This window comes from Wasmannia auropunctata, unplaced genomic scaffold (assembly GCF_000956235.1).
Source record: "Wasmannia auropunctata unplaced genomic scaffold, wasmannia.A_1.0 LD336101.1, whole genome shotgun sequence".
NCBI lineage: Eukaryota > Metazoa > Arthropoda > Insecta > Hymenoptera > Formicidae > Wasmannia > Wasmannia auropunctata.
In genome coordinates, this window is record NW_012026789.1 from 5200379 (window position 1) to 5224383 (window position 24005).

Here is a 24005-nt window from a genome sequence, read left to right on the forward strand (position 1 = left end):
CTTGTATTAAAATGTCGCAAAAGTCCAGGAAAGATAATAATTATAATTTTTTTAAAATAATTAACACTGAGTTTTACTTTTTTTAATCCTATTTCAATCAGCCGATCTAATTGAAATTAGATCTTCCATTTGCGAGAATGATTGAAACAGAGCTTCCACAATTAACTTCACTCACCTTCGATCAGTAAAATCCATTTGAGACTGATCCCTCCCTCGTTGAAACTTTTTTCCACAAAGTGATCAATCAGATCGTGATTGCGGGACGATCGGAATCGACGTGAGAATCGACGCAAGGTGTCGATTACTGTTATCGTTGAATGAGGCTGATCGTTGTGGTGAGAACTGGAGAACGGCTGTCAACCTGGAGTGCCAGTGCGGATCACGTGTGGCGCCCGTCTTCATGGGGATGGGCTTTAACGAGAAGAAACTGAGGAGATTACGAAGATTGCGGCTCTTCGGCCGCGCCAAAGTCTACCTCACAGTCCACTGGCCACAATTGGTGGGTGTATCATGACTACTTTTCTTCTTTCATATTGCGATTTCCATCTCCATTTCTCGCCTTATTTCCGGCATCATAAATAGCAATCCGAGAATCGTGCTGTATACAACTTGATTATCTCTCATTACATTGAAACCTTAATATCTCAATAATCGAGAAAAATACTACAATTTTTCATTATTTAAAGATAGTAAATATATTTAAGGTAATTTTAATAAATTAATCATTAATCGATGGGACAAAGAAATGTTAAATAATAAACCGTTTGGACTAATTGAAATTAAGTGGAAGCGAATCCATTCGAAGAGAATTCTATGATGATTCGAGTGGTTCTACTCGTGAAAGGGTGAGATCAGAATATGAGATTTCCGCGACGCGAATCACGTAGAGTGCGCTTATCTTCAAAAGAGTGAGCCTTAACGATAACAACCAAGACAATGGCAGTTGCTTGACCCGCTGAACTTATTTTTATCTTGCATCCGGCATGGTACTAACCGATTTTCAATCGGTGGATAACGGCATCTTCTCTACTCGACACGGATTATTTTGCTCTTGTGCCTTCTATTACGCGGACTATTTTCACATTTAAAAACGATAATCTCGTATCACGATATAATTAAATATCAATCAAGTGAGATCACTTTGATCTAAATAAACGTTTCCATGTTTGACGTCTGATGCATATACATTTCAGATTAAATTACGCGCTTTGGATTCATCAACATAAATATACCATAAATGTTATGCATTTTACACTGTTAAATCTATAGTGTCAAATTTAATCCTATTTGAGTCGCCACCGCTCTTACTTACTATATACATATAGTTATTTGTAATTATTAACAGTTCAAATTTAACCCAAATTTGGGTTAAATTTCAGTTTTATTTAAAAATAACTATATTGTTTGAATTATAAAAATAACTATATATATTAAGTAAGAGCAGTGGCGACTTAAATAGGGTTAAATTTGACACTATAAATTTAATGTACTTTATTTCGCTCCACTTAGAAGAAATTCTCGTTAACCGTTGTCGCGTTTTAGATCCGCAACAGTCCTCGAGAAGTTGACAGCGACTTCATCTCGCTGTCCTTGATTTTATCTTCGGACGGTGCGACACGGTTTCCTGCGGCGCTAGAGAACGCGACGACTTTTTTTGATCCTGCTCGTGACGATTAAAAGGCACTTTTCAATGTTACCTCTTCGCTCGCGCGCACGTCACATGATGCTTAATTTGATTTAATCGGCCAGTCCCGACTTTAAACACCACATCGCAATGCCAACTCCAAGTAAAACATAATTATTCCAAAGAGCACTGTCTGTCCTTCGAGAGTGCGCTAAATGCTGGTTTCTGCCGTAATTCCGAATGCAAATCTCGTGGTTATCGCCGCGCTGCCGGAATGCATAAAGTCCACCGCTCTCGCAAAGGCGCGCAAACATCTTTGTGCTTTTCTTCCGAGTCTTACCACTGCATACGAACGAGCACATTTTTGTTCTACATTATGATTACGCGCCAAGGTTCAGAAATATAAGATGCTAAAGGAAATTTTAGGAGAGTAAATCCCACGTTTCAGATAAGTGCAAGCAACGCTTAAACGGAGAACTGTCGCAATTTTTAAATATCTAAGATATGCAAGATATTAAAATATATTTTAACTCTAGATTGTAGCGGTTGTTTTCATAGATAAAATACAAAACAATATTTGAAACGCATAAAAAAACGCTACGTAATATTAGTAACGCGCCATCTGGATACGCCAGTATTTCGTGCATCTCTCCGAAACAGTCCGCGCTGTCCGGACGTTCGGATTATCCGTGGTCTTGTACAATGTGGTACCTTCCTGGAATGGTACTCGGATCGCCCATGGATAGTTCCGGCCAACCTTGTCCGGGATTGTCGGACCGCGTAAATGCTTACCGCGCACGGGCATTGGTCAAAAGACATTCTTCGCGGTTTGCCATTCACGCGCGCGCACCAAACGTACTCCGTCCAATCCCCATTTGATTTTTCAGTCACTTAAAATTGATTCGATAACTATACGTTCGTGTATGTGAGCGCGCCGAACCCTCTCGACGCGATAACAGCTGTAATAAAATAGCAATTATCGCGGCGCGAATATTTCCCTCGTATATACTAAGTGGCATAATTGCGATTCCGCGTTTGATTAAAATTCCAGCAGCAGCCTGGCTGGCGTTTGCTGTAAATTTAGCGAAAAGTTATATACAAGCAAACCCCCCCCCCCCTCTGTGCTGGTTGTTTCTCGTGCCGCGAATGAATCGCCCTTTGGCGTCTGATATAGAAAATTATACCGCGGTACTCCTTTTGTACGCTACAACATACCTATACGTTTGATTTACGTCCGGATTTTGCGCGGTGCGCGAATCCCACCTGTTCCGCCGCGAACTTATTCGAAGGAACAACCGCGGGTAACGATCGCACGTACAGCCCACAAATTTTGATAGACATTTAGCGTTACAGATACGTGAATCACACAGTTTCGTCGAGGCTCACAAATTTGCTCAAATCGTTAATACTTGTCGGGCCAACTCTCAATCATAATTCCTATCCGTTTCTATTATATGTACTTGCACATTTTACAATACAAATTCAGTCTATTTAAATTCAAATCGGTTTAGACGTATTTATTTTGCAATTTTATTTTATTTTTTTTACAAGTTTTAATAACGTCTGACTATCTTTTTTCTAGATAGCATGTATGCTCTTTCGAATAACGCTTAGTTTAATAAATAATTAATCTACTTTTAGAAAGATGTATATAATTTTTTAACTTATATATTAATGTAAAAAATATAATTATGTAGCCATTAATTATAAATAATTAGAATTTTAAAATTAACTTTATATCTACTTTATATCACTAACAATAAGAAATTAAACAAACTGATTTATTATCTGTTAATTAGGTCATATAAGTACAGTCACTCTAAAAAAGGAATTATATAAATACTCTTAATTATCAAATTAATTATATATATTTATATATATATATATATATATATATCTTTCGTTAATTGTGAGAGAAACAAAATATTGACAAATTAATCGTTCATTACTATTTTTAATCATGCCTCCGTGTGCGACACTCCGAAGAAATTGCACCGCTACACAACATCTTGAAGCGCAGCCGAGCAATTCGGTGGCATCTCTCGATCTCCAAGTAGAACTGCATATACCGCATCGCGGAAATGTTGAGGCACTCCTTGTTGCGTTTCCGCCCCGATTCGCTGCAATCAACGGGCCGCGTCTATGGAAACGGAGAGGAAATATAAAATGCCGCCGCCGTTCCGAATCGTCGCCGGCCCCGAAATCGTAAAAGTGCTTGCGCATGGCGAGTCCTTTTTAATCAGAAGTAAATAATATCTCAAAATATATACTCTTTCCTCGAGATGAATGCTTCCTCGAAAGTTCGGCGAATTGAAGAGAGCTTGACGAGATAATCTTCGTAAACTCAAAAGGAAAGAGGTTGCTTTGTGCATTACGCTGCCGATCTAAAATTCATTCATTTAACGAAATAACTCGAGTTTGGATTACTCGAGTTAACATAATCCCGCGGTCTTGAATTATTCCACCTGACAATGAGCTTGCTGCTGTGCTGGTTCTATAAGTGTTTTATTTGCTACTACTGGTATTTCAATACCGCGCCGTTACTTAACGACGAAATTGCGAGATCCCTCTCTGTAATATCCGACTCCGTCTCGTTTCCCAAGACACTGTTGACATCCAACGGTAGCTAATAACGCGCGTCTATCTAAGTGTAAAATATTCTCGAATCATCCACGTTTGCCGCAACTCCTCCTTCTAGATCGCACAAATAGTATGTTTCTCCGCGCGATTCATCCCTTTCCCTTTCTCTCTTTTCCTCCGCCGATCCTTCTTCAGCTCCGTTTGATTGTCGCGTTCACGTGCGACCGTTTTGCCCGCCTCTTGACATCGTGGTATCAAGATCAGCTGCCATTATAGTTTGACCCAGTTTTTCTTCAATTTACCCCGTCCGTCGCGGCATGCGTCATACTTATCTACTTATTTACGTGTGTGTGTGTATATATATATATATATATATATATATATATATATATGCGTGTGTGTGTGCGTGCGTGCGTGTGTGTGTGTATACACATCTACCAACCTTCGAAACCACTTCGCACACGAGCAGTTTCGTCGTCCCGTCCAATTTCTACGAGGCGTCTTCGCTGCGTTTTCCCCGCCTCGTCTTCATCCTCCCGCGCGCCCGAAGCGGATATGTTCCTCGGTACGAAAGGGATTCCCAGGCATTCATGCAAATTTCAATTTATTCGGGTACGCTTCGCATCCTCTTCGCGGATGAGGGAAGAGCGCTTTTGACGACGATGACAGCGAGATTAATGAAACGATCGGACTGCGCGTGACATTTAAGAGTCGATTACTTCGACATCGATCTTCGCTAGATTTACTTGGATTCTCGAGCCTGGATTGTTTCCCAGTTAGATTAGAATCCGTACAATTTCACTCTGATGTGAGCAAGAAGTGTCTAAAGCGATTATGTAAACGTCTATAAGATATCTATCTATTTTAAGAATAATTGAAATAGTTTCTTTTGTAAAATTGAGAATGCGCCATTTTTAATTGCTAACGAAAGTAGCGCACGTTGAAGGTAGGGAAAATTTTACGTCAGCGACACAATTTTCGCGAAATGGATCGCTACACTTTTGTCGGCTTTCCGCCGATATTCAATAAACAGGCTGTCTTGACTTCGACCGGCGCGGCGGCGGCCCGTATACAATTATTAACAATCGCTTACGAGCGTCATAACTCACGGCCGGAACGGTACTCTAGAAAATGAGGAGACCGGGGCTCTCGTGTAAATCCAGCGGTGTAACGACGCGAGTGCAAGTTCGGCGAACGGGGGAGAGAGAATAGATACCCGGTCGTACGCGGCCGGGCGCAGCTTACCTCGGTTATAATGGATCTCATTACTTTTATCGCTCGGACATACATCTACCCGAACTCCCGAAATTACCTTCTTCCGTCGCTTCCTCTTCCAGTTTCGATCCCGCTTACGCTCCAATCTACATGCAAAAATTCCGGATGAGGCAGGCGCGCATCCTTCCACACGGCCATCTCGAACGGCCATCTGCGTCCCCTAATTTTTCGTTAAAATTGCGCGCGATAAGGCATATATATCGTACCTTTACGGGGACATTGACTCTTTATAAGGTTTCTCAAGAAATTGCATCTTCCACGACTCGTTTCTTCGCCTCTCTGCTGAATGATGTTTGGGTAACTTCTTCGGGAAATCGTCGACGTCGAGCTTCAAATAAATCTCTTTTATATATAGCTATCTGTTTGTCTGACTTTCCGTACAAATTTTTTCGCGGCTTCCTGCTGCGATCCGATCCATTTCGGTTCCCAAAAATTTTTCCATGTCGCCCGATATCATGCAGCATCAATGCGCGCGCGTCATCGGATTACTTTAGTGATCCGCTCAATAGGCCGATTATATGAGAAATTACAGAATTACACGCGAATGCACGAACCGGATATATGAATCGCGATCGCCGTCGCGCGCGAAATTACGTAACGCGAAACCACGGCCGATCGCGTCGGTTTGCCTTTGCATCGCATTAGCGAAACGCGGCGAGTGCATTGCAAATAAAATCACGCCGCGCAAACCCCGATAAACATCGAACATTGCGTTGTCGCGCTATACGCGACCGACCAAGCTTTTGGAAACTCGGCTCGAAATGCGCTTGCGGATCCGGAAACGAAATTTATGCGTATGTGTGTGTGGTGTTAAGAGACTCCGATATGTCAAATACGATATCGTGCATGATGCAGTCGGCAAACAATTATTAGCTTCGATATCGCAATTAATCCCTTCGGCTTCAATTCCGATCTTTCCTGATCCGTCAATTTTGAATTGAGCATGAAATCTGTCTTCTCGATTACACGCCGCGTGAACGCGCAAAAGTGCTCTCGATAACAAACGGTCTGGAAATAATCATTCGATTGAAACCCGGTATTTATTTATCGACGTTGAAATTCACGTCGTAAATTGGGTGTTCCATTAAAATCAGAAAAGATCTTCCGGCAATACGTATACGAACGTATATATAGCCGCGTAGCGCAGACAAACGACGAGATGTTTCAAATGCTCGGTAGCGCGCCGCGCGAAATAATAACGCATCCGTCCGCGCTTTAATTGCACGAGAGACTTAACTGCGCGCACGCCCGATTGTACGCGGGGATGTCGGATATTACCGGCATATATACCTCGGTCGTATATCGAAATTACACGATTACTCGTGTCGCCGCGAGCGGAGAGCGTCTTGATTAAAGCGTTTTGCATAACAATGCTATTGGCCGTAGAGCAGCCGGAACGGAGTTGCCCAGCAGGGGCCGTAAATATGGACGTTTTTAATAAAAGCGACTAATTTAACGCGCCGCCGATCTGCCGTTAGAAAAAGAGATATATGCCGCTGATTGTGTTATTGTCCAATCTTTTTCGCTTCCTTCCCGCCCCCTCTCTCGCCTTTTTAAAAAGCCGCTTTCAGGCGCATGTTTACTTTAAATCGAGCTATAATACAAAAGGAGGATCGCGCGGCAAAATCGAGAAGTCTGCACTCCCGTAATCCCAAAAACGTAGGTACGCGCACGAGCTCTGTTGTTTACGCTGGAATAAAATCTGTAAATAAGGGCGGCGAGAACATTGTAGGTTCGTTATAGAAGCGTATACACGGGTCGTGCACCGTAAATGGATATATATGTGTCTCTATACGTTCATGTTACTTGGATTAAATTCCGCATCCGCGATATCGTACGCGTGTACGACCTGATACAAATACAGAGATTGCAGCGATATGGAAATCACGCGCCGCTCCCTCAATCGCTCCGATTAGCTCGTCTTCCTCGGCGATATTTATTTCTAAAAGTAATCAATTGGCGCGCAACAGTGCCGAAGGAGCATACATATGTGCCTTTGTAAGCGCGCGAGAGTTTGCGCGCGCGAAACGCGCGCTTTGGGAGTAATTTGCATGCCCGACGGGTACGAAAAGCATTTAAGGACGTTCCGGAGGGGCGAGAGGAGAAGAAGGGGGGAGGAGCGAAGGGGGTTTCAGGGGCTAAGTAGTAGGTGCTTTTACATATAACCGCGCGCGCACGAGATGTACATTATCCATGGATCCGTGCGCGCGAAACGAGGAAGGAAGGATCCCGGAAACAGCATTTAGCCGGGAGAAGTACGAGCCAAGTTTATCCAGGTAAGCTGCTCTACAACACTCAGGGCGCCATTGAAAATCTAGGATGTTCTATCCGTTAGTGTTTCACGTAGCATTTCTTCCCGTCAATTGCGCGTCCCCTGAACTACGCTCTACGGAAGTTACGTGGAAAAAGATATTTTGCGAATATATTTAATGTAACATTTAATCGTCTTATTATTCGAAAATACTGTTATTGCATGCGAGGCTAAATTGGAACAAAATTACAATCTAAAATATCTAACTCTTAATTTTAAAATAATATAAATCAATAAAAAAAAAGGCTACGAATCAACAGGACTTGGTGGGTAAAAATTCTTATATCAATTTATTCATTATATTACATATTCTTCAACTTCTTCCTAAATTGCGCGTTTCTAAATTGGAAGATTAAAGCGAAAAGTAATGAAATTCGATGTTATCTCAGAAGAAAAAAATTAAACGAAGAATGCTGTACATTGTCCAGCCGGTCGAAACGCATCTATATATTTTTCAGTATTATCGCGAAATACTTTTGTCACTTTGCCCCTCAATTGCATGTATTTGACGTAACGTATCCAGCGATATCACATCAATATTTATTATCGCGAAATGTAATGTGTCCGCGGCATATTCCGCTGCCAGTCGAAATGAACGGCGGAATATATTCGATGGCATCGACACATTTTCAGAAAAGTGCATTCGATTACGCGTGTGGAACGGGATTTTCCAGGGCCAGTTCAGCCGGAAAAATTAATTACAGATTGATATGTCGAGTACGATATTTCGTACCGATTTGATTCGTATATTTAATTAAAATTGTACCGCGGCACAAACGGCGGGCCTAAATGAATGGGAGGAGGGGGGGGGAGGCCGACCGATAATTTATCAGTGGCCCCGCATACGAACCGCGAAACAGTCGATATTCATTGAATCATTCACCGCGATGACGCTTCGGGCGGAACAAATTTCCGGCTCGGGCAAACGTGACTATTGGCTATACACATCGCGCGCCCGGTGCCATTAATTGAAATCTCAGTCTGTACAAATAAGACTAATTACAACGGTCGGCAGGAAGATGTATTTGTGTCGAAATTTGCAATTGTCTGGTAACATCGGATAATTTCGACGTAACAACCTCTTTCCGTTTATCAGCTTGGAATGGATCGTCGTTATCCCTGCGGACTTTTTTATTCGTTGTTTGACCTTCCAACAATTCCATATACTTCGGTGTCGCGAACGAAAGACAAATTCGCAAAGTTCATCGCGAGCTGTTAAATAATACATCAATAGGATTGAAATGAACGATGCGCTACTCGTATATCGAGATCGAACTGCCGTCGTAGTTCGGCGGCACTCTGCAACGCGTGGATGAACTCCCCCGACAAACAGTATTTACGTAACCGCAAATTTCGCCGTCGAATGGGAAATGACGTACGGCGATGCGCTCTCTCGTCGGGTCGTTAGCGACCCCTTGTTTCCGGAACGCACGAAACAATCCGCCTCGTCCGTTCCACGCGTCGTGTATCGTTCAATTAAAGGTCCATTTCGCTCTCTCTCCCTCCCCCCTCCCCCCCCTCCGCTCTCTCTCTCTCTCTCTTTCTCGTGTCAAATGCCGTCTCGCAGTAACCGAGTTCCATTCTATCGGGGGGGCTCGTGTTACGGCATCGCGGCCGCCGCCGACTCGCCCGTTGCGGCTCGCAAACTTTTGACGTTAAATCCCCCGAAAGCGCTCGCGCGTCGAATGCAAACGTCCCACGGCCGAGAGTGAGATTTTTCTAATCGAAGTTCGTCGCTGTTGAACCGGAGTACATGAAATACGATTCTGCGAATCGGAAACTTCCGTCTTTATTTGATCAAGATCACATTTTTCTCTCTTAGCGACGAAGCTTTTAGATTATTTGATGATGGCTTAAAAACAGTTAAAAATCCCATTTACTGAATGAATGAAATAAAGAAAAATTCTCGAAATATTTTATTTTTACGAATTTGCCTTGCAAATTCCTATAAACTGGCAATTTCAATTTTATTTACTTGTAACATGTTTTCAGAATTAAAACAATATTACAATATCGTAAAAACGCGTTATTTATATTATATTTTTTTTATTAACTAACGTCTGGCAATCTGAGCTGTGTAATCCAGGACATTTTATTAAAAATTTGTAATAGATTTCGGAAAGAATTCGTCACCGGTATCGGAACATCGAATACGTATTAAAATTTTACATTAGCGACTACAATAGCAGCTCTCTCCACGATATTCGTATCGAATAACGCGTTCTATGCTTTAAATGCTGCTTGATTTTCAATCTTTGACACGTTATTCTGCATGCATTTTGAATGGAATTTATGCCCGATTTATCTCGAATGGCGAAAACTGAAAATACGAGGACAAAGTTTAATCGAAACTATATGCGGGGACATACATTTTCATTACTGCGATTGCCTTTATAGAGCAACCGTGTAAATGACACATATATGCATATATGTATATATTGCATTATTTGAAATGTTACTTGAAAAATATCAGTTGCTATTGCACGTCAGCGTTTCAAAGGTTTCGCAAATATTCGCTACTTTTTACTGAGAAGCGTATCAAATACAACAGTACAATACATCTCGATTTATTTGCTTCTATTGTCACGCTATGAGTAATAGCAATTTCACGTTATTTATTATACACTTTAGACATTTTAAACACAAAGATCTGAAATAAATTCTGAAATTCAATCTCGCCAAATCAAATTGTGCGATAAACTACGTAAATGTTGGTAAAATACATAGCGGTAAAGTGATTGCACAACAAGTAATAGTTTAAGCTGTGAAAAGTATTTCTTTTTTTTTCTAATACGATACTGTTTCAGATTGAACTTTGAGGAATTTAAGTTACAAAGACGATTTACTGGTGATACTCGTTTTTGTGTGCGGCAAGGAGTTGGATATCAATCGTACAACTTAATCGCTCTTGCCGCCATTGTCGAATACCGAATGTCGGCTCGACGACACTTCGCCATCGCGGGTAATTCGATCGAGAGCCGGTACGGTTCGTCGGTACGCCGGTCGATGTCCAAATATATTCGGGTTCGAGTGGTCAACTCATCGAAACCGCCGACTGACCACTCGGTCGCTCGGCATACCGCCCTCACTCCGAAACTCGCTTGTAGCTGCGATGGTATTTGCATGTTGCACCATATTTCACTCCGCGCGCCATTTAATTACAGTTTTTAATATAATAAATAAGCGCTGAATAGATAAAGACCGACGGTCTAAATATCGGATGAGAAAGTTGGAATAAACAAACTTGCGTCTGTTTGCCAATGAAGTCATCTGGGTCGCACAAGAAGTCTGCCAAATGTACGAGTCATTCTTTCACTTCATTACAGCTATCATTAATAATCAGCTATTATTCATAAACATCTTCTGACGGATGTGTTTTGATGTCCCAAAAACTTCTCTTTTCTCAATCACTGACGGTCATCGACAAAACGCAAAGACTACATAGATTTATGAGTGGCTTAAGAAGTTCCACAGTGAAATCTATTTCGAAATTCTGTCGGCTTGGCCGACCAAATGATGGCTGACAAGATTCTCGATAGTCCCCGTCAGTTGAAGATCAAAGATAATCAACGACTACCGCGACGTTTCTCCCGGAGGCCGTTTTTGCCACGGCTGCAAAAGGGTCTGTTTGACTTTCGTCTTTCTATACGTTCTCTCTCGAGTGCCATGAAGTGGCGAGGAGGTCGAACGAAAAGTGGAAAAACGAGAGAGAAGACTGCTTGCCTGCCAAGTTTCTGAGTGCACCACTCGCTGCGGCACGGCTTCACCCCGATGGAGAATTTATCGTTTTCGATGACGCGGCCGATTCGACGACGCTGCATACATTTTTGTTTGACCGAGACATATTCCATATAAATTGTGATCGCGTTTACGTTACACAACACAATTCTTGTTCTCTCAGCGAAAGTTGGTTGATTTTAGCAAACTTTCGTACGGCATTCCCAAATCGTTCGGCTTTTTCTTTGCTCAGAAATTCCGAAAGGGACATACTAGCAAGAAAAAGTAAAAACACGTTTAAAAATTGTTTAATTAAAAACCAATGTATTATATACAAAATAAAATTATATATTTGTGTATACGTATATATAATAGTAAATCTGAATGTTATATTAAAATTAATCTTATTAAAATTACAAGAAATTATGAAATAAATTTAAAAAATTTTTATTTTATATAAATAAACTAATATTAATAATTAGATTATTGTTTGAAAATTATATAGAAACAGAGAATTTTGGTTTGATTCTAATCCTGTTTTCTAAAATTATTAAAATTACGTAAAAACATCTTGTTTACGAGAAACCGAAGATTTTAAATTTGTAACAATATTATATTTTATAAAAAGGGGATGAAACAAGAAAAATTTATTTTTTATCAAAAATATAGCAAATTGCGATTTTTAATAAAAATGTTCATCGTCAATACGAACAAGATACCTTATAGTTGTAAATTTTTAAGTCGGAGGATAGATTTTAAGACTGAATAACTGTAAATTTATAAACTTATATCTGGCTTTTTCCTACGCGCGCAAAATCGAAAATTCTGCACAATCGCGTTAAACATCCGTATACCAGAAATCACCAAACGCTCTATCTTTTATCTCGATATCATCGATATTCCCGGTGTCTGTCTATGAAAGGGTACCGGATAGCTCGATGAAAGTTAATTGAAGCAACGTCTCTCGGATTTTACATGCGCCGACGAGCTTAACGAATCGATGCGGTAATCAAATAACGACTCGTCCTGGCGGAAATCATTGGGAAATTCGCGGACGGCCATATTTTTCCGCGTCTGCTTCCCCGATGTCTTTCCGCTTCGCGTTCGGTCGGTTCGCGAACGACAGCGACGCTTTGCGATCGGACTGCGAAGCGTTATCAAGTTAACGGGGAGCGATAAAAAGGTGCGCGGATATTTCCGGCAGCATCCCGCGATCGTTCCCGTAACCGTGAATTGATTTCTCGGTGACACGGACGGCACGAATTCCAAAGCGAAAATGCCGCAATGCGGCCGACAACAACAATAATATTATTGCATCTCGGTACTTGGTACAGCGTTTGTTTGGTCGATAGTCATGGTAGCAGATGGTCACGCGAACCTTCATTCCGTCATATAGGAATGGATTCTCATCACTCTTCCTTCGTCGCGTATTACTATTTGAGACCATAAGCTTCGCTACAAATGAAATGAAAATATTGAAAAATATTTTAATTGTATGTATATTACACTTAAAATAAATAAATATTGGAAATATGTCTGTTCTCGACAATTGTATATAAAAAATCAAGACAGGCTGTCAAGACGGGTTATTCTGTATCGCTATACGTACACCCATTTTATCTTGTATTTTACGACCGTTTTTACGGTCCGTGATTCGTTTGAATGACGAATCACGGCTTACATAGTAGTCCTTAAATCTCATTCATCAGTGGACTGCAAAATCTTTAGCTCTGTCCTCGAAAAGGGCGTTTCTCTTTCTTTCTCTCTCTCGAGGTGCCAAGCTCCAAACGAATTTCCGCTTGAAGACCAGCCGTTAATTCAAGGGAGTGTCTTTGACATTCTCCTTTACCCTTTATCAACACACCATGTTTCCAAGAAAGTCTTTTTCTCTCCCTCTCTCTCTCTCTCTCTCTCTCTCTCTTCGGCGATTGCAATTCGCTGCAAACTCAGTTTCGGACACAGTCGTCGCAATCTCGACACGCCTTTCAGCGATTCTTTTCATCCACCAAAGAGCCTCTTCACAAACTCTCGTTTGACAATCCTCACTGGTGATTTGCGCGTAAAATGCTAACTGAGCGGAGCTTTGTCGTATAATCGATAATTCCGACGTTGTTATTTGCGGTTTAAAAGCTAATCCTTTCGCTAATCTCCTTGATGAAAATAATCTCCGTCTGACGTAACGTCAAAAATAACAGCAACGCTGTTGCCCGTATATCTCATCGCTATTTCTGTATTTTGCGTATGATCGAGCGCTTTGAATCGGTCCATTTCCTTCGAAAATACGCAGCCGCGTACACACGTGCCGAGTCTTTTGATGTGAATGGCATACGAATTAGCTGGCTCTGCCGGTGGTTTCTTGCTTTGAGATGTCCGATCCAAATCCGACATATACAGGCCATTCTCGATGCATTTCCGGACAATTTAGATCACTCTCGACATGTATGTATGTATGTACACTTAAGGGGGGAGCCTGGTTTATAGTACGCTGAAAAGGTGATTTTTGGAATTTTTTTTAGGAAACTATATAACCAATCCTTTTGAACTTTATAGAGTAATTTCTTATAGGTACTATTGAACTAACAAAAAAATATTTTTTTTGCCAGAAAAAAATATTTATTAAGCAAGTAATAATAAGTTTTTATTCGGAGCGTCGGCGGGCGGCGTACAATGTAACGTCGCTTGTATTTGTCTAAAATAAAAAATCCAAAAAGATTAATGTTTATTAAGAGTTTACGCATTAACTGAATCTATTTAAAAAAAAAAAATAATGCAAAATTGTGAAAATCGCGACACTTGGAAAAAAAGATAGCGATTTTGGCAAAAAATCTTTCGTATTTATTATGTAATAAAAATTATTTAATTAATTAATATTACTATAAACTGTGATTTAAGTTATTAAGGAAGTATTTGTGCAAATATGCAAAGGTCCAAGTCAATCGGATGAATAGTTTTTGAGTTATCTTGCACGCCGCCAAACACCATCACTGCGGAATAAATGTTATTATTACTCGCATAATAAATACTTTTTTTGGCAAAAAAATATATTTTTTTGTTAGTTCAATAATATAAGAAATTACCCTGTAAAAGAATTGGTTGAATAGTTTCCTAAAAAAATATTCCAAAAAAGTCACCTAATTTTTCAGCGTGCTAAACCGTGCGTGCGTGTATGTGTGTATGTGTGTGTTTAAGGGGGAGCCTTAAACACACACATACACACATACACACGCACGCAATGTCTACATGCATTTATATATTTATATATATAACACGTCTCATTTTCCGTGGATATAAAATTTTCGAAGCAACACATTACATTACAAACGATTTCATAAATTCCTGCTTTAATATAGTTTTTAATGTTGCATTAATAAGTGACAAAATGTTTGCAAAAATGCAACAATAAACCCTTTATTTTTACTATACTTTTTATTCAATTTCTCATGTTCTCGTTTATAGATAACGTATCTTTACTTTCGTCATTCGAGCCATCAGCATAAGAGGATTCGCTTCTGGATGCAAGTAACTCCGAAGATAGTCTCTTTAATCGAAATCTTCGTACTTTTCGCTCCTCCATCGAGAGCCCCTCTCTCGCTCGCTAATTGCCACTTCCAATTTCAGTTAATTACTTTTCGCCGAGTTCCTCATGTCCCGCCCCAGCACATCCCTTCTCGATCCGTTATCATCGTCAATGCGAACTTTTATACGAGGCGGACGATAATAGCGTATCTCGAAGAAATCAGCGTCACCGCTCTCGCCCAACGACTACAGCTTTTTGTCTACAGATTGTTCCAGATTCGAAGAAGATTGTATTAATCGGTTTTTTTTTTGCAAAACTGAAGAAATAAGCTTGAAATGGCATGCAACACTGATAATATTATATCAAAGTTAAATTGTAAAACGAAAGAAATTTAGATCCACAAGTATACAACGTCATATAAGTCTGCATATTTCTACGCTTTTTTATTTTAAGAAATAGACAGTTTTAACTGCCCCAATCTCGGTTTCCACGGTCGACAGCATTATCGTCTTCCTGCTAAATCGATTATCCCAAGGAACACGTAGTCGCATTGACGTTGCTCCGACGTCGCGTAAACTATCAGTGATATAAAATTATATGTGCGTCGGTGTACAGAATACATAAAGCATTGGGAGAGATGATGAACAGTTGCTCTTGATTTCCATCTCTACGGCGCCGAATGCCATAACACGTCCGGACATGGTTCTTCTGATGACAAAGCAACTTCGACACAACAACTTAGATTACGTACGCCTGCGTTATCCTTGGTGTCACTATGTATATTCGCGCTTCCATCAACCGAAATTACGTGCCAGCGCCAAGACAATCTTCAATTTCTTTTTTATGTTTCTCGCCCGTTAGATTCCTCTCCAACAGGAAAGCTATAAGACGTCGCTCTTAAAGCTAGTACGCTTGGATATTTTCTTAGGATATTGAAATCCGAGATGTATAGTAACCGTTACGGAAGCATCTTTTTAGTACGTGAAAATAGAAAGATGCGATATAAATTTGAAATTTGAAAAATGGAAATTTTATTTTAATTTTTACATTAAAACATTATTCACGCGTTACGTTCTCCGAAATTCCGCGGTGTCGGACACAATTTAGAGGCCGCGAGTTCGTGGCGTGCAAGCTATTCGGCATGAGAGATCGAGCCTCGCAGCAGTGTCTTAATCCGCGCCGCACGATAAAGTTTCGCGACGTGGAATTAAAGTAAAATGCGAAGTGTATATATCCGCGGGTGTCGTTGCGGGTGCAGGGTGGCGCGCGTCGTACCGGGCCGCGCGGTGGAACGCGGTGCAGCGCGCGCGGATGTATCCATTTTCCCCATTCCCCGGCATTTTCTTATGGGAAAATTCGTTTCTCCGTTTTCCTGCACCTGCAGCAAACCGGGATGCATGGCCCCTGTCCGTGACTCGCGCGGGAACGGAGTAACGCGGCGTCTGAAGAAGGGGTCGGTCGGGCGGAAGACAGCGGGGGAGGGGAATGGGGAAACGACTCGCGGCGGAGCCTCTCTTTAGTGGCTCGTAATTCAACGAGAGCTTTTCTCGAATTCCCCGGCAGCTCCGGGGCTGCGCCGAGGATACAAATTTTGCACGCACATTTCCATGGAAACGACTACCGCCGCGTCGTCGCGTCGTGGCGAATGAGAAAGGAATAGGGGAGAAGTTGACATGGCGTTGGGACGACACAGCGGATAGCGGATTCTTGAGAAGCGAGCGGCCGCAGAGTGTGCGGGCGTTAAACTTCCGATCGAACCACATCATGCTCGTCTTTTTCGCAAATTATGTGTTATTAATATCGCACCGTATTCGCGAAAAAGAAGAGGTATCATATATATATTATACAGTTATTAAAAATGCATTTTTCGCGTTTAAAAGAGAAATTACTACATACTTATTGCTCAGCATTTTAAAAAGTACGCAAAAGACGACAGAATATATCGAATGTTTATTTACGAGCGTTCAATATGATAATTTTCGGTACAACATGCAGTTTGCACGAAATCGAGGTCGGCGAAATGCTGAAGGTTAATAGCAAAACTATGTTCTCGCATTGTTATGAAAATCGGCGCGCGCGTGACGCCCGTTGTTGTCGGGCGTCGCATATAGGGCACAATGCCTAGGTTTCGACATTTCCATACGAAGCAGCCTACACAGTCCAAGTTTCTGACAGGTATTTCCGTCTGGACCAACGCTTGGCTGACGATGGTATCTCGTTGAGAATCGATAGCCAGACAGTCGACAATGCGCGTCTGTCAGTTACTTTGATATTTTATCAAATCGACTTATACCGAAGTCTGTGTATACTGCCTCGATCTTATTTGTCGCACGATAATATGCATCTAAATATAATATCTTTAATAAATATAAATAAATTCCAATGGCTGAATTACGTGCGTTTACATTTGTACAAACAGTATTTATTATGTCTCTTTTATGACATTATTATTTATATACTTACTATATATATATATATATATATGTATATTAGAAAATTATATATAATTTAAAAATTTGATTATTTATTTCGAAATTATTCAGCATTTTAGGGAATGGATATATGTGTATATAGGGATGTATATAAAATTAAGAGATAATTTTAATTGTGGCTTTTACTTTTAAAATGTGGCAATAATTTGCGTTGAAAAATTGTATAAATTGGTATTTATTTATAATAATGATCGTAAAATAGTTCTCTTAAGAATTAAATTTGCAGGATTCGAGTCATTCCCTAAAATGCTGAATAATCTCGAAATGAATAATCGATTTCTAAATATATCTCTTTCCTTCATTTTTGTGTCGAAAAATACCCGACTCATAAAAGGTCTGGCGCCGACTACATTATAGTAGTTTGACAGACATTTCGAAATGTACTGTGTACATAATGTAATGAGTACATGTATGCTGCAGGTACTGAATGAATATTCTCTTATTTATACTCTAGAATTACGAAGAAATTTACTTTTTAATTCTTTTTACTAACAGTTGATTATTAAAGGTCTATCAATAAATAAACAATACTATCTACAAGGAAAAAAATTCGCGTAAAATTGTAAATTTTCGTAATTTGTATTTAAAAATTACTTATAACGAAAGAAAGAAAGCATTGTTTGAAAAGTACCATAACAATATTTTTAGCTGAAAGTTGCCAAGTAAGATATTTGATTCTTTATTCGCCGTCTAGGAGGATTATTTTATTACATTATTATTAAAGACCCTCTAATCAGAGCGAAATAACGTCAAAGTTAGGTCAGCAACGCCATTTTTCAATTAAAACCGGGAAGCAAACTATTATCATACTATTATATTAACTGTATTGTAAAATGACATACATATTAACCTAGAGACATGTGCATCTAATTGTAAATACAGATGTCAGAATATTATACATAACAACATAACGTGTATTTCAAAAGTACAAAATTATTACTACTATTATTACCACATTCATTTTAGAACCTACTAATTACCTAATTACTACTATTTATTATTATTATTCTGTTCGATTTATATTTGTTGAGTGAAATGAATGTCGTTATTTGATCGAATAAATATCTCATTGTCGACGTAGCGAAGTGGAAAGCTGCGAATGTAACGTGACATTCTCATCTTCTCACTTTCGCCATCCTGTTATAGGAGGTTAGTGGTCCATTTATTCATGAGGCTGTCCACTTTCTGATATCAATGTCCGCTAAGAACTGCGTGTGCTTTCATTAAAAACATGACGCCCATGTAGTATGTACTTTGGGATCTGAAAAAAAAACGTTGGAAACTTTCAGTCGTAATGAAGTTATATAGGTAAAAAAAAAAGACATTGGAAAAGACTGTCTGCGAACATGCTGCAGGATACTTTATTTTAAAAAGATACGCGAATAATAGGGAAGCTAAATAAAAATGTATGATGTTGAAACTAAAAAATTAATACGGAAAAGAACAACATTTCACGAACGAAATGTTTGACGGAGGTATATAAGAAGCTTCCCGGGAGCAATGTCTTTAACCGGGGAATGGGGTATCAATATATTGATTTTCCTTCAGTCAATTCTCGAATAAATACAAGACAAACGGATGAACCTATCTATCCTCGCTCTCGATGTCCGTTGACTTTTGTTTGCTTTGTTAATATTAAATCAGCGAAATGTTCTACCGTCAGCCGGACGCGCGTATATACGTATTTTCCGATGGCAGCGTTGCCGGAATTTCTATATATACGTTGGTACGTTTATTCAAGAGCGCACGCAGTTTCGCACAACGTAATTTTGCCACAAACAAACGTAATTATCGCAACACTATACTCGCTGAAGGTACAAGCAGTCCGATGCAGAATGGATGCTCGTAATGGAAGCGGTCGGAAGTTTTGTTACTTCTAATATGCAAGAGACGCTGAATTTTTTTTCTTGGAATTACATTAGTTAAACTTTCCAACCCAGCTCCCAACTGTTAATGTACGTGGAATGCATACGCTCATAAATGTACAAGTAGAATTATGGTCGAAAGAACTACCGAGAGACTATTATTCAAATAACGTGATTAGAATAGAATAATAATATACAAGATGAAAGTGTTGAAAGATGCATAAAAACAGAAAAAATTATTTCGCGATTCCTTCAAACAGATAATTTTGCACTGTTATTGTTATATAACATATATATATTTATATGACGGTAACATATATTTATATTACATATATATTTATATTGAATCATGTACCAACTGTATAAGTTATATTAACCATGTATAGTTTAAAAATTAATTGTTGAAATTATGAATTGCTAAATTATGGATTGCTCCTACATGATATTAATTCGAGTATGTATGTAGCAGAAATCAATATCACTGAAGAGAATAGACGGAATTCTCTCTGTCGTCCCTCCCCTTCTCTCTCTCTCTCTCTCTCTCTCTCTCTCTCTCTCTCTCTCTCTCTCTCTCTCTCTCTCTCTCTCAGTCTCTGGATGTAACTTACCATCGCAACGTTTTTCCGTTGCCAACGCAATTCTACGACGATGTCGGTTTGGCGCGACGTTTGTCCCGCGGGGAAACTCGGAACGAAGTAATCTCGGGCTGGCAGGTAATATCGTGCGATAACGAGCCTTTGTGGTCCTTTACGTACGTTTTGAGCATTCAGTCCAGAAATTCGATCGAGCATCCTCACAGCACTGTTTCCCGATTTACATCACGGCAACGAGAGACGGCGACGGCTGTCGCGTCCATATGGACCGTACGTATACCTCGACTGTTGCAAACTACCTGCATCGTGAATACATATATCTCGATTGTGTTCCGCCAATACTCTGACCGCCCCGACGAAGTCTCTTTGTCGAAAGGCGTTTGATTGCACGCGCGTTCGAAGATTAAACTCGAATCGAGGTCCGGAAACTCGCGTGAGTGGAAGCGATTTGCATTAATAAGCGCGTACGGCGACTTTTAATAGCGCGGTGCAACACCGCGCGCGTCGGTCGAATAAATGAACCGTATAAGTGATGTAACTCGATTCTTGCGCCGACGACTTCAGCGGCTGAGACGCGGCATTTCACAGACTGGTAAAGAAAATGTGTTGATTTCCGATGTAAAAAGAAATAAATCAAGAAATTTAATAAAATAAATTTTAAAAATAATAGAAATATAACAAAAGAGAGAGAGAGAGAGAGAGAGAGAGAAGAACCAATTAAAATATAGAAGACTATATAACTTTGAATACTACAGCTATATTTGATACATCATAAGTCATGCTGCTCTTTTCCAATACGCGCTATTATACAGTGTCGTTTAAAACTCAACCCAGTGCCGCGCGACAGAACGTGCGGATAAACCAAACGGGACGGCTGTGGAACCGGGGGCTTTGATAGGGAAGGAAAAAAATATGAAAAAAATTTGCGACGCGGCGAGCGACGCTAATCGAAGGAAAATCGATTTTGTTTTTAATTTTGCCCATCGCGGAAATCGATTCGAATTCAATTCCAGTATTTCGTATACTCGCTAACGACTCGCCCGCGTGTGTAACGCCGTTTTCGTCGATAATTGTGACGAACTCGCGAAACTCATAAATCGCGGTAACGCAGACGCCTCGCAGCGATACGACGCGCGCAAATCCCACGAGTTTCGCACGCCATCGAACGCCGCCGCGCCGCAAGCGAGGCTCGTATTCGAGTTTTAATGAAGATGGGAGTCTTCGCGGCGCGAGAGGGGTGGTGAAAAAATGGGAGAAAACGTACGGGGGCGAAGACGGCCGGAAAAATAATTGGCACGTCCGCGAATAATTGCGCACCTGTCTCCTCTCTCGTTCCGCTTTTAATTGGGTTATCATCAAGGTATCGGCGAGGTATCGAATCTCGCAGCGTGAAAAGCGTGTGTTCAGACACAAAAAATATATCGTTACGTGTGTATAAACTGTTTTCTCTCTTTCTTTCTCTTTCGGATGACAAATTCCGCGGGTCGAATCCAGCGAGAGGTGTCTCACAAACGTCCTCGCGTCGATTACATGCAGACTGACGCAATCCGCGACGAAGCGTGAGCACAAAGCTAAAGCGACGCAAGCGATTACGCCCTGCAAGCCGGTCGGCCGACGTTTCCCCTCCTCCTTTTTTTCTCTCTATCTTTTTTTTTTGGCGAATGCATTACAAAGACGGGCGACACGCCGAGCGCGAAACGCGCCGTCGGCGTTATCCACGCACAATTTCGTCGGCCGTTCGCGGACCAGAGACGCGAGCGCGCGGACGCGGACGGCGCGAATGTTTGCTGTGTACACAAAGACGCCGCGTGCGCGATGTACAGGCGTCGTATCCACCCTGTCCGTGCGCATACCCGTGCTCACACACACATACACACACACATACACACACACATACACACATGCACGCACGCACACGCACGCACACGCACGCACACACGCACACACGTACGTAATTCTCTCTCTTCCCTCGCCATTTTCGCTCGTTTACTACGGAATGCAATTTCGTGCCGACGTGGCGCATGGCACACAGCGACACAACATCCCGCGCGACAGATTACCGCTTTGTTTGCGCTTCCCGGTACTTCGAAACGCAATAAAGATCTCGGCGCAAGCTGGTTCCTGACAGAAAGAGGGAAAGACCGAAACGTTAAGACGGGGAGGGGGCGGGGAGGGGGAGGAGGAATGCACGAAACGGCCGATGCAAAAATGCGTTTTTAAGATGTTGCACAGTAAGATGATACCTCGTGTCTCAGTTTGCCTGCAGTGTATGGGCTTCTTTTCTTGCCTCTCTTCATAGATTGCAACTGCGGATATACATATAGGTATACACAGTCGAACCTCGATAACTCGAACCTCTACAACTCGAAAACCTCTATAAGACAAAAATTTTGTTCATTCCCCTCCGCTTCACTGCGGAAATATCTTAACTCGAGTTAATTGTTAGATATTTAGATGTATTATTTTACCTCTGCAACTCGAATTTTACGTAGCCAGACCTCTACAAGTCAAAGTTCACCTCTATATATATAAGTCGAACTTTTATATATTGTCGCTATCTCTATAATTGGAAGTTGTAGCTATGTGTAACCATGAGTAATAGCCTATAATATTTATTTTATGACTACATTTATTTGATTTATTACCTATGTATGCAATAAATAATTCACTGTCAAATATTGAATTTTGGTTTCCTTTAAAAGCCATTATAATCGGAAAATTATAAACTCTCGTACAAAAAACTCTCGTTTTGATTACTTCGTAAGTCAAATTTTCATACGTTAACTCTCTTTTACTTAGAATTTCGAATAAGTCGAAAATTCTATAACTCCTATTGAGATTCGAGTTATCGAGATTCGACTGTATATATGTATCCGAGTCGTAAATTAATTATCTTGACCATATATTTCTGCCGATAATAAAATAATACGAAAGTACGAAACGTGAAATCATAGAATTACGTTCGTATAATGATTGCATGAATTCGAATTATTTTAATATTTATGATACAGCATGTGACACGGCGGAAACAGTTACACAATATTTTGTTATAAAACTAATAAAATTGTTTGAAAGTAAACTCGATATTTAATTGTTATTAATTGTTATTAAAACTAAAATCGACAGGACTTTATCGGTATCTCTCGCTAAAGCGAGAGAGACAGATTCCCCTCTCTTTACATTAAATACACGCGCGAGCGTAATCATAATTAATTGCGACTTGTTCACGCGGACGGTATTATCCGATAATTTAGCCGCCGTTGGAAATGTTGGGGCGGATGGCGAGCGGAGAAATATGAAAATATAAACTCTCTCTCGGAGTGTGTATCATCGTCGCGTAACGCGATCGCGCGTGGAAACGCATGCAAATTCCCGGGTTAATTAGAGCTGCATTACTGCACGGTTCGGTGCGTCGTCATTGTCGTCGCGCGCAATATTACCTGCCTGGAAATGGCTGATCCCTCCGTGCATCTACCTCGAAAAATCCGCGCGCGTGCGAAATGCGCGGAGTGTTATTAAAAAATACACCGGCTGCCTCTCGCGTACGCGGAAGCTTTTATCGCGACATTATCGTGTACACATATGTACATATACATTAATGTCGTACGTATTAATATGACGCTTATTAACACTTGTTTGCGCGAGAGATCCTCGACCGGGAAAATGCAATCCTAAATTACGTGTACTCGGAGTTTTGTTTGCCGCTAATAGCCAGGCGCAGAATTTGCAGGGAGGGGAAAGAGTCGCATTGAAAAAAGGAGTCCTTTTTTTTATTGCACATTGCAATATTCGCAAGCTATAAACTGCTCTTTTCACTCTTCGTGCACTTTTAAATTAATCTTGAATCTAATATGTACATATATTTGATATCGTATTTCTTTCGTCCGTACGTTCACGCAAAGTGCGCATAAATTGCCTGTCGATACACTAAATATATGCAGAGAGGCAGCTCCTCGGGAAGCACCGTGTACCTCGCGCGCAAAAGATAAGAAGAACGTTTAATCGAGCGCGGGACTCGCGGTCGGGAAGCC

The 24005-nt window shown here is 40.7% G+C and overlaps 1 protein-coding gene and 1 long non-coding RNA gene across 9 annotated transcripts in view; one reads left to right on the forward strand and one right to left on the reverse strand.

The window, feature by feature from the left end:
- Positions 1 to 24005, forward strand: part of LOC105460273 (disks large homolog 4) — a 305292-nt gene that overhangs the window by 121175 nt on the left and 160112 nt on the right. The gene's annotated exons all lie outside the window — the stretch shown is intronic.
- LOC105460257 lies at positions 18180 to 20267 on the reverse strand. The gene is made up of 2 exons (XR_975799.1): positions 19990 to 20267; positions 18180 to 18777 (listed from the first exon to the last, which is right to left on the reverse strand). It is a non-coding gene; the product is annotated as an uncharacterized LOC105460257 (long non-coding RNA).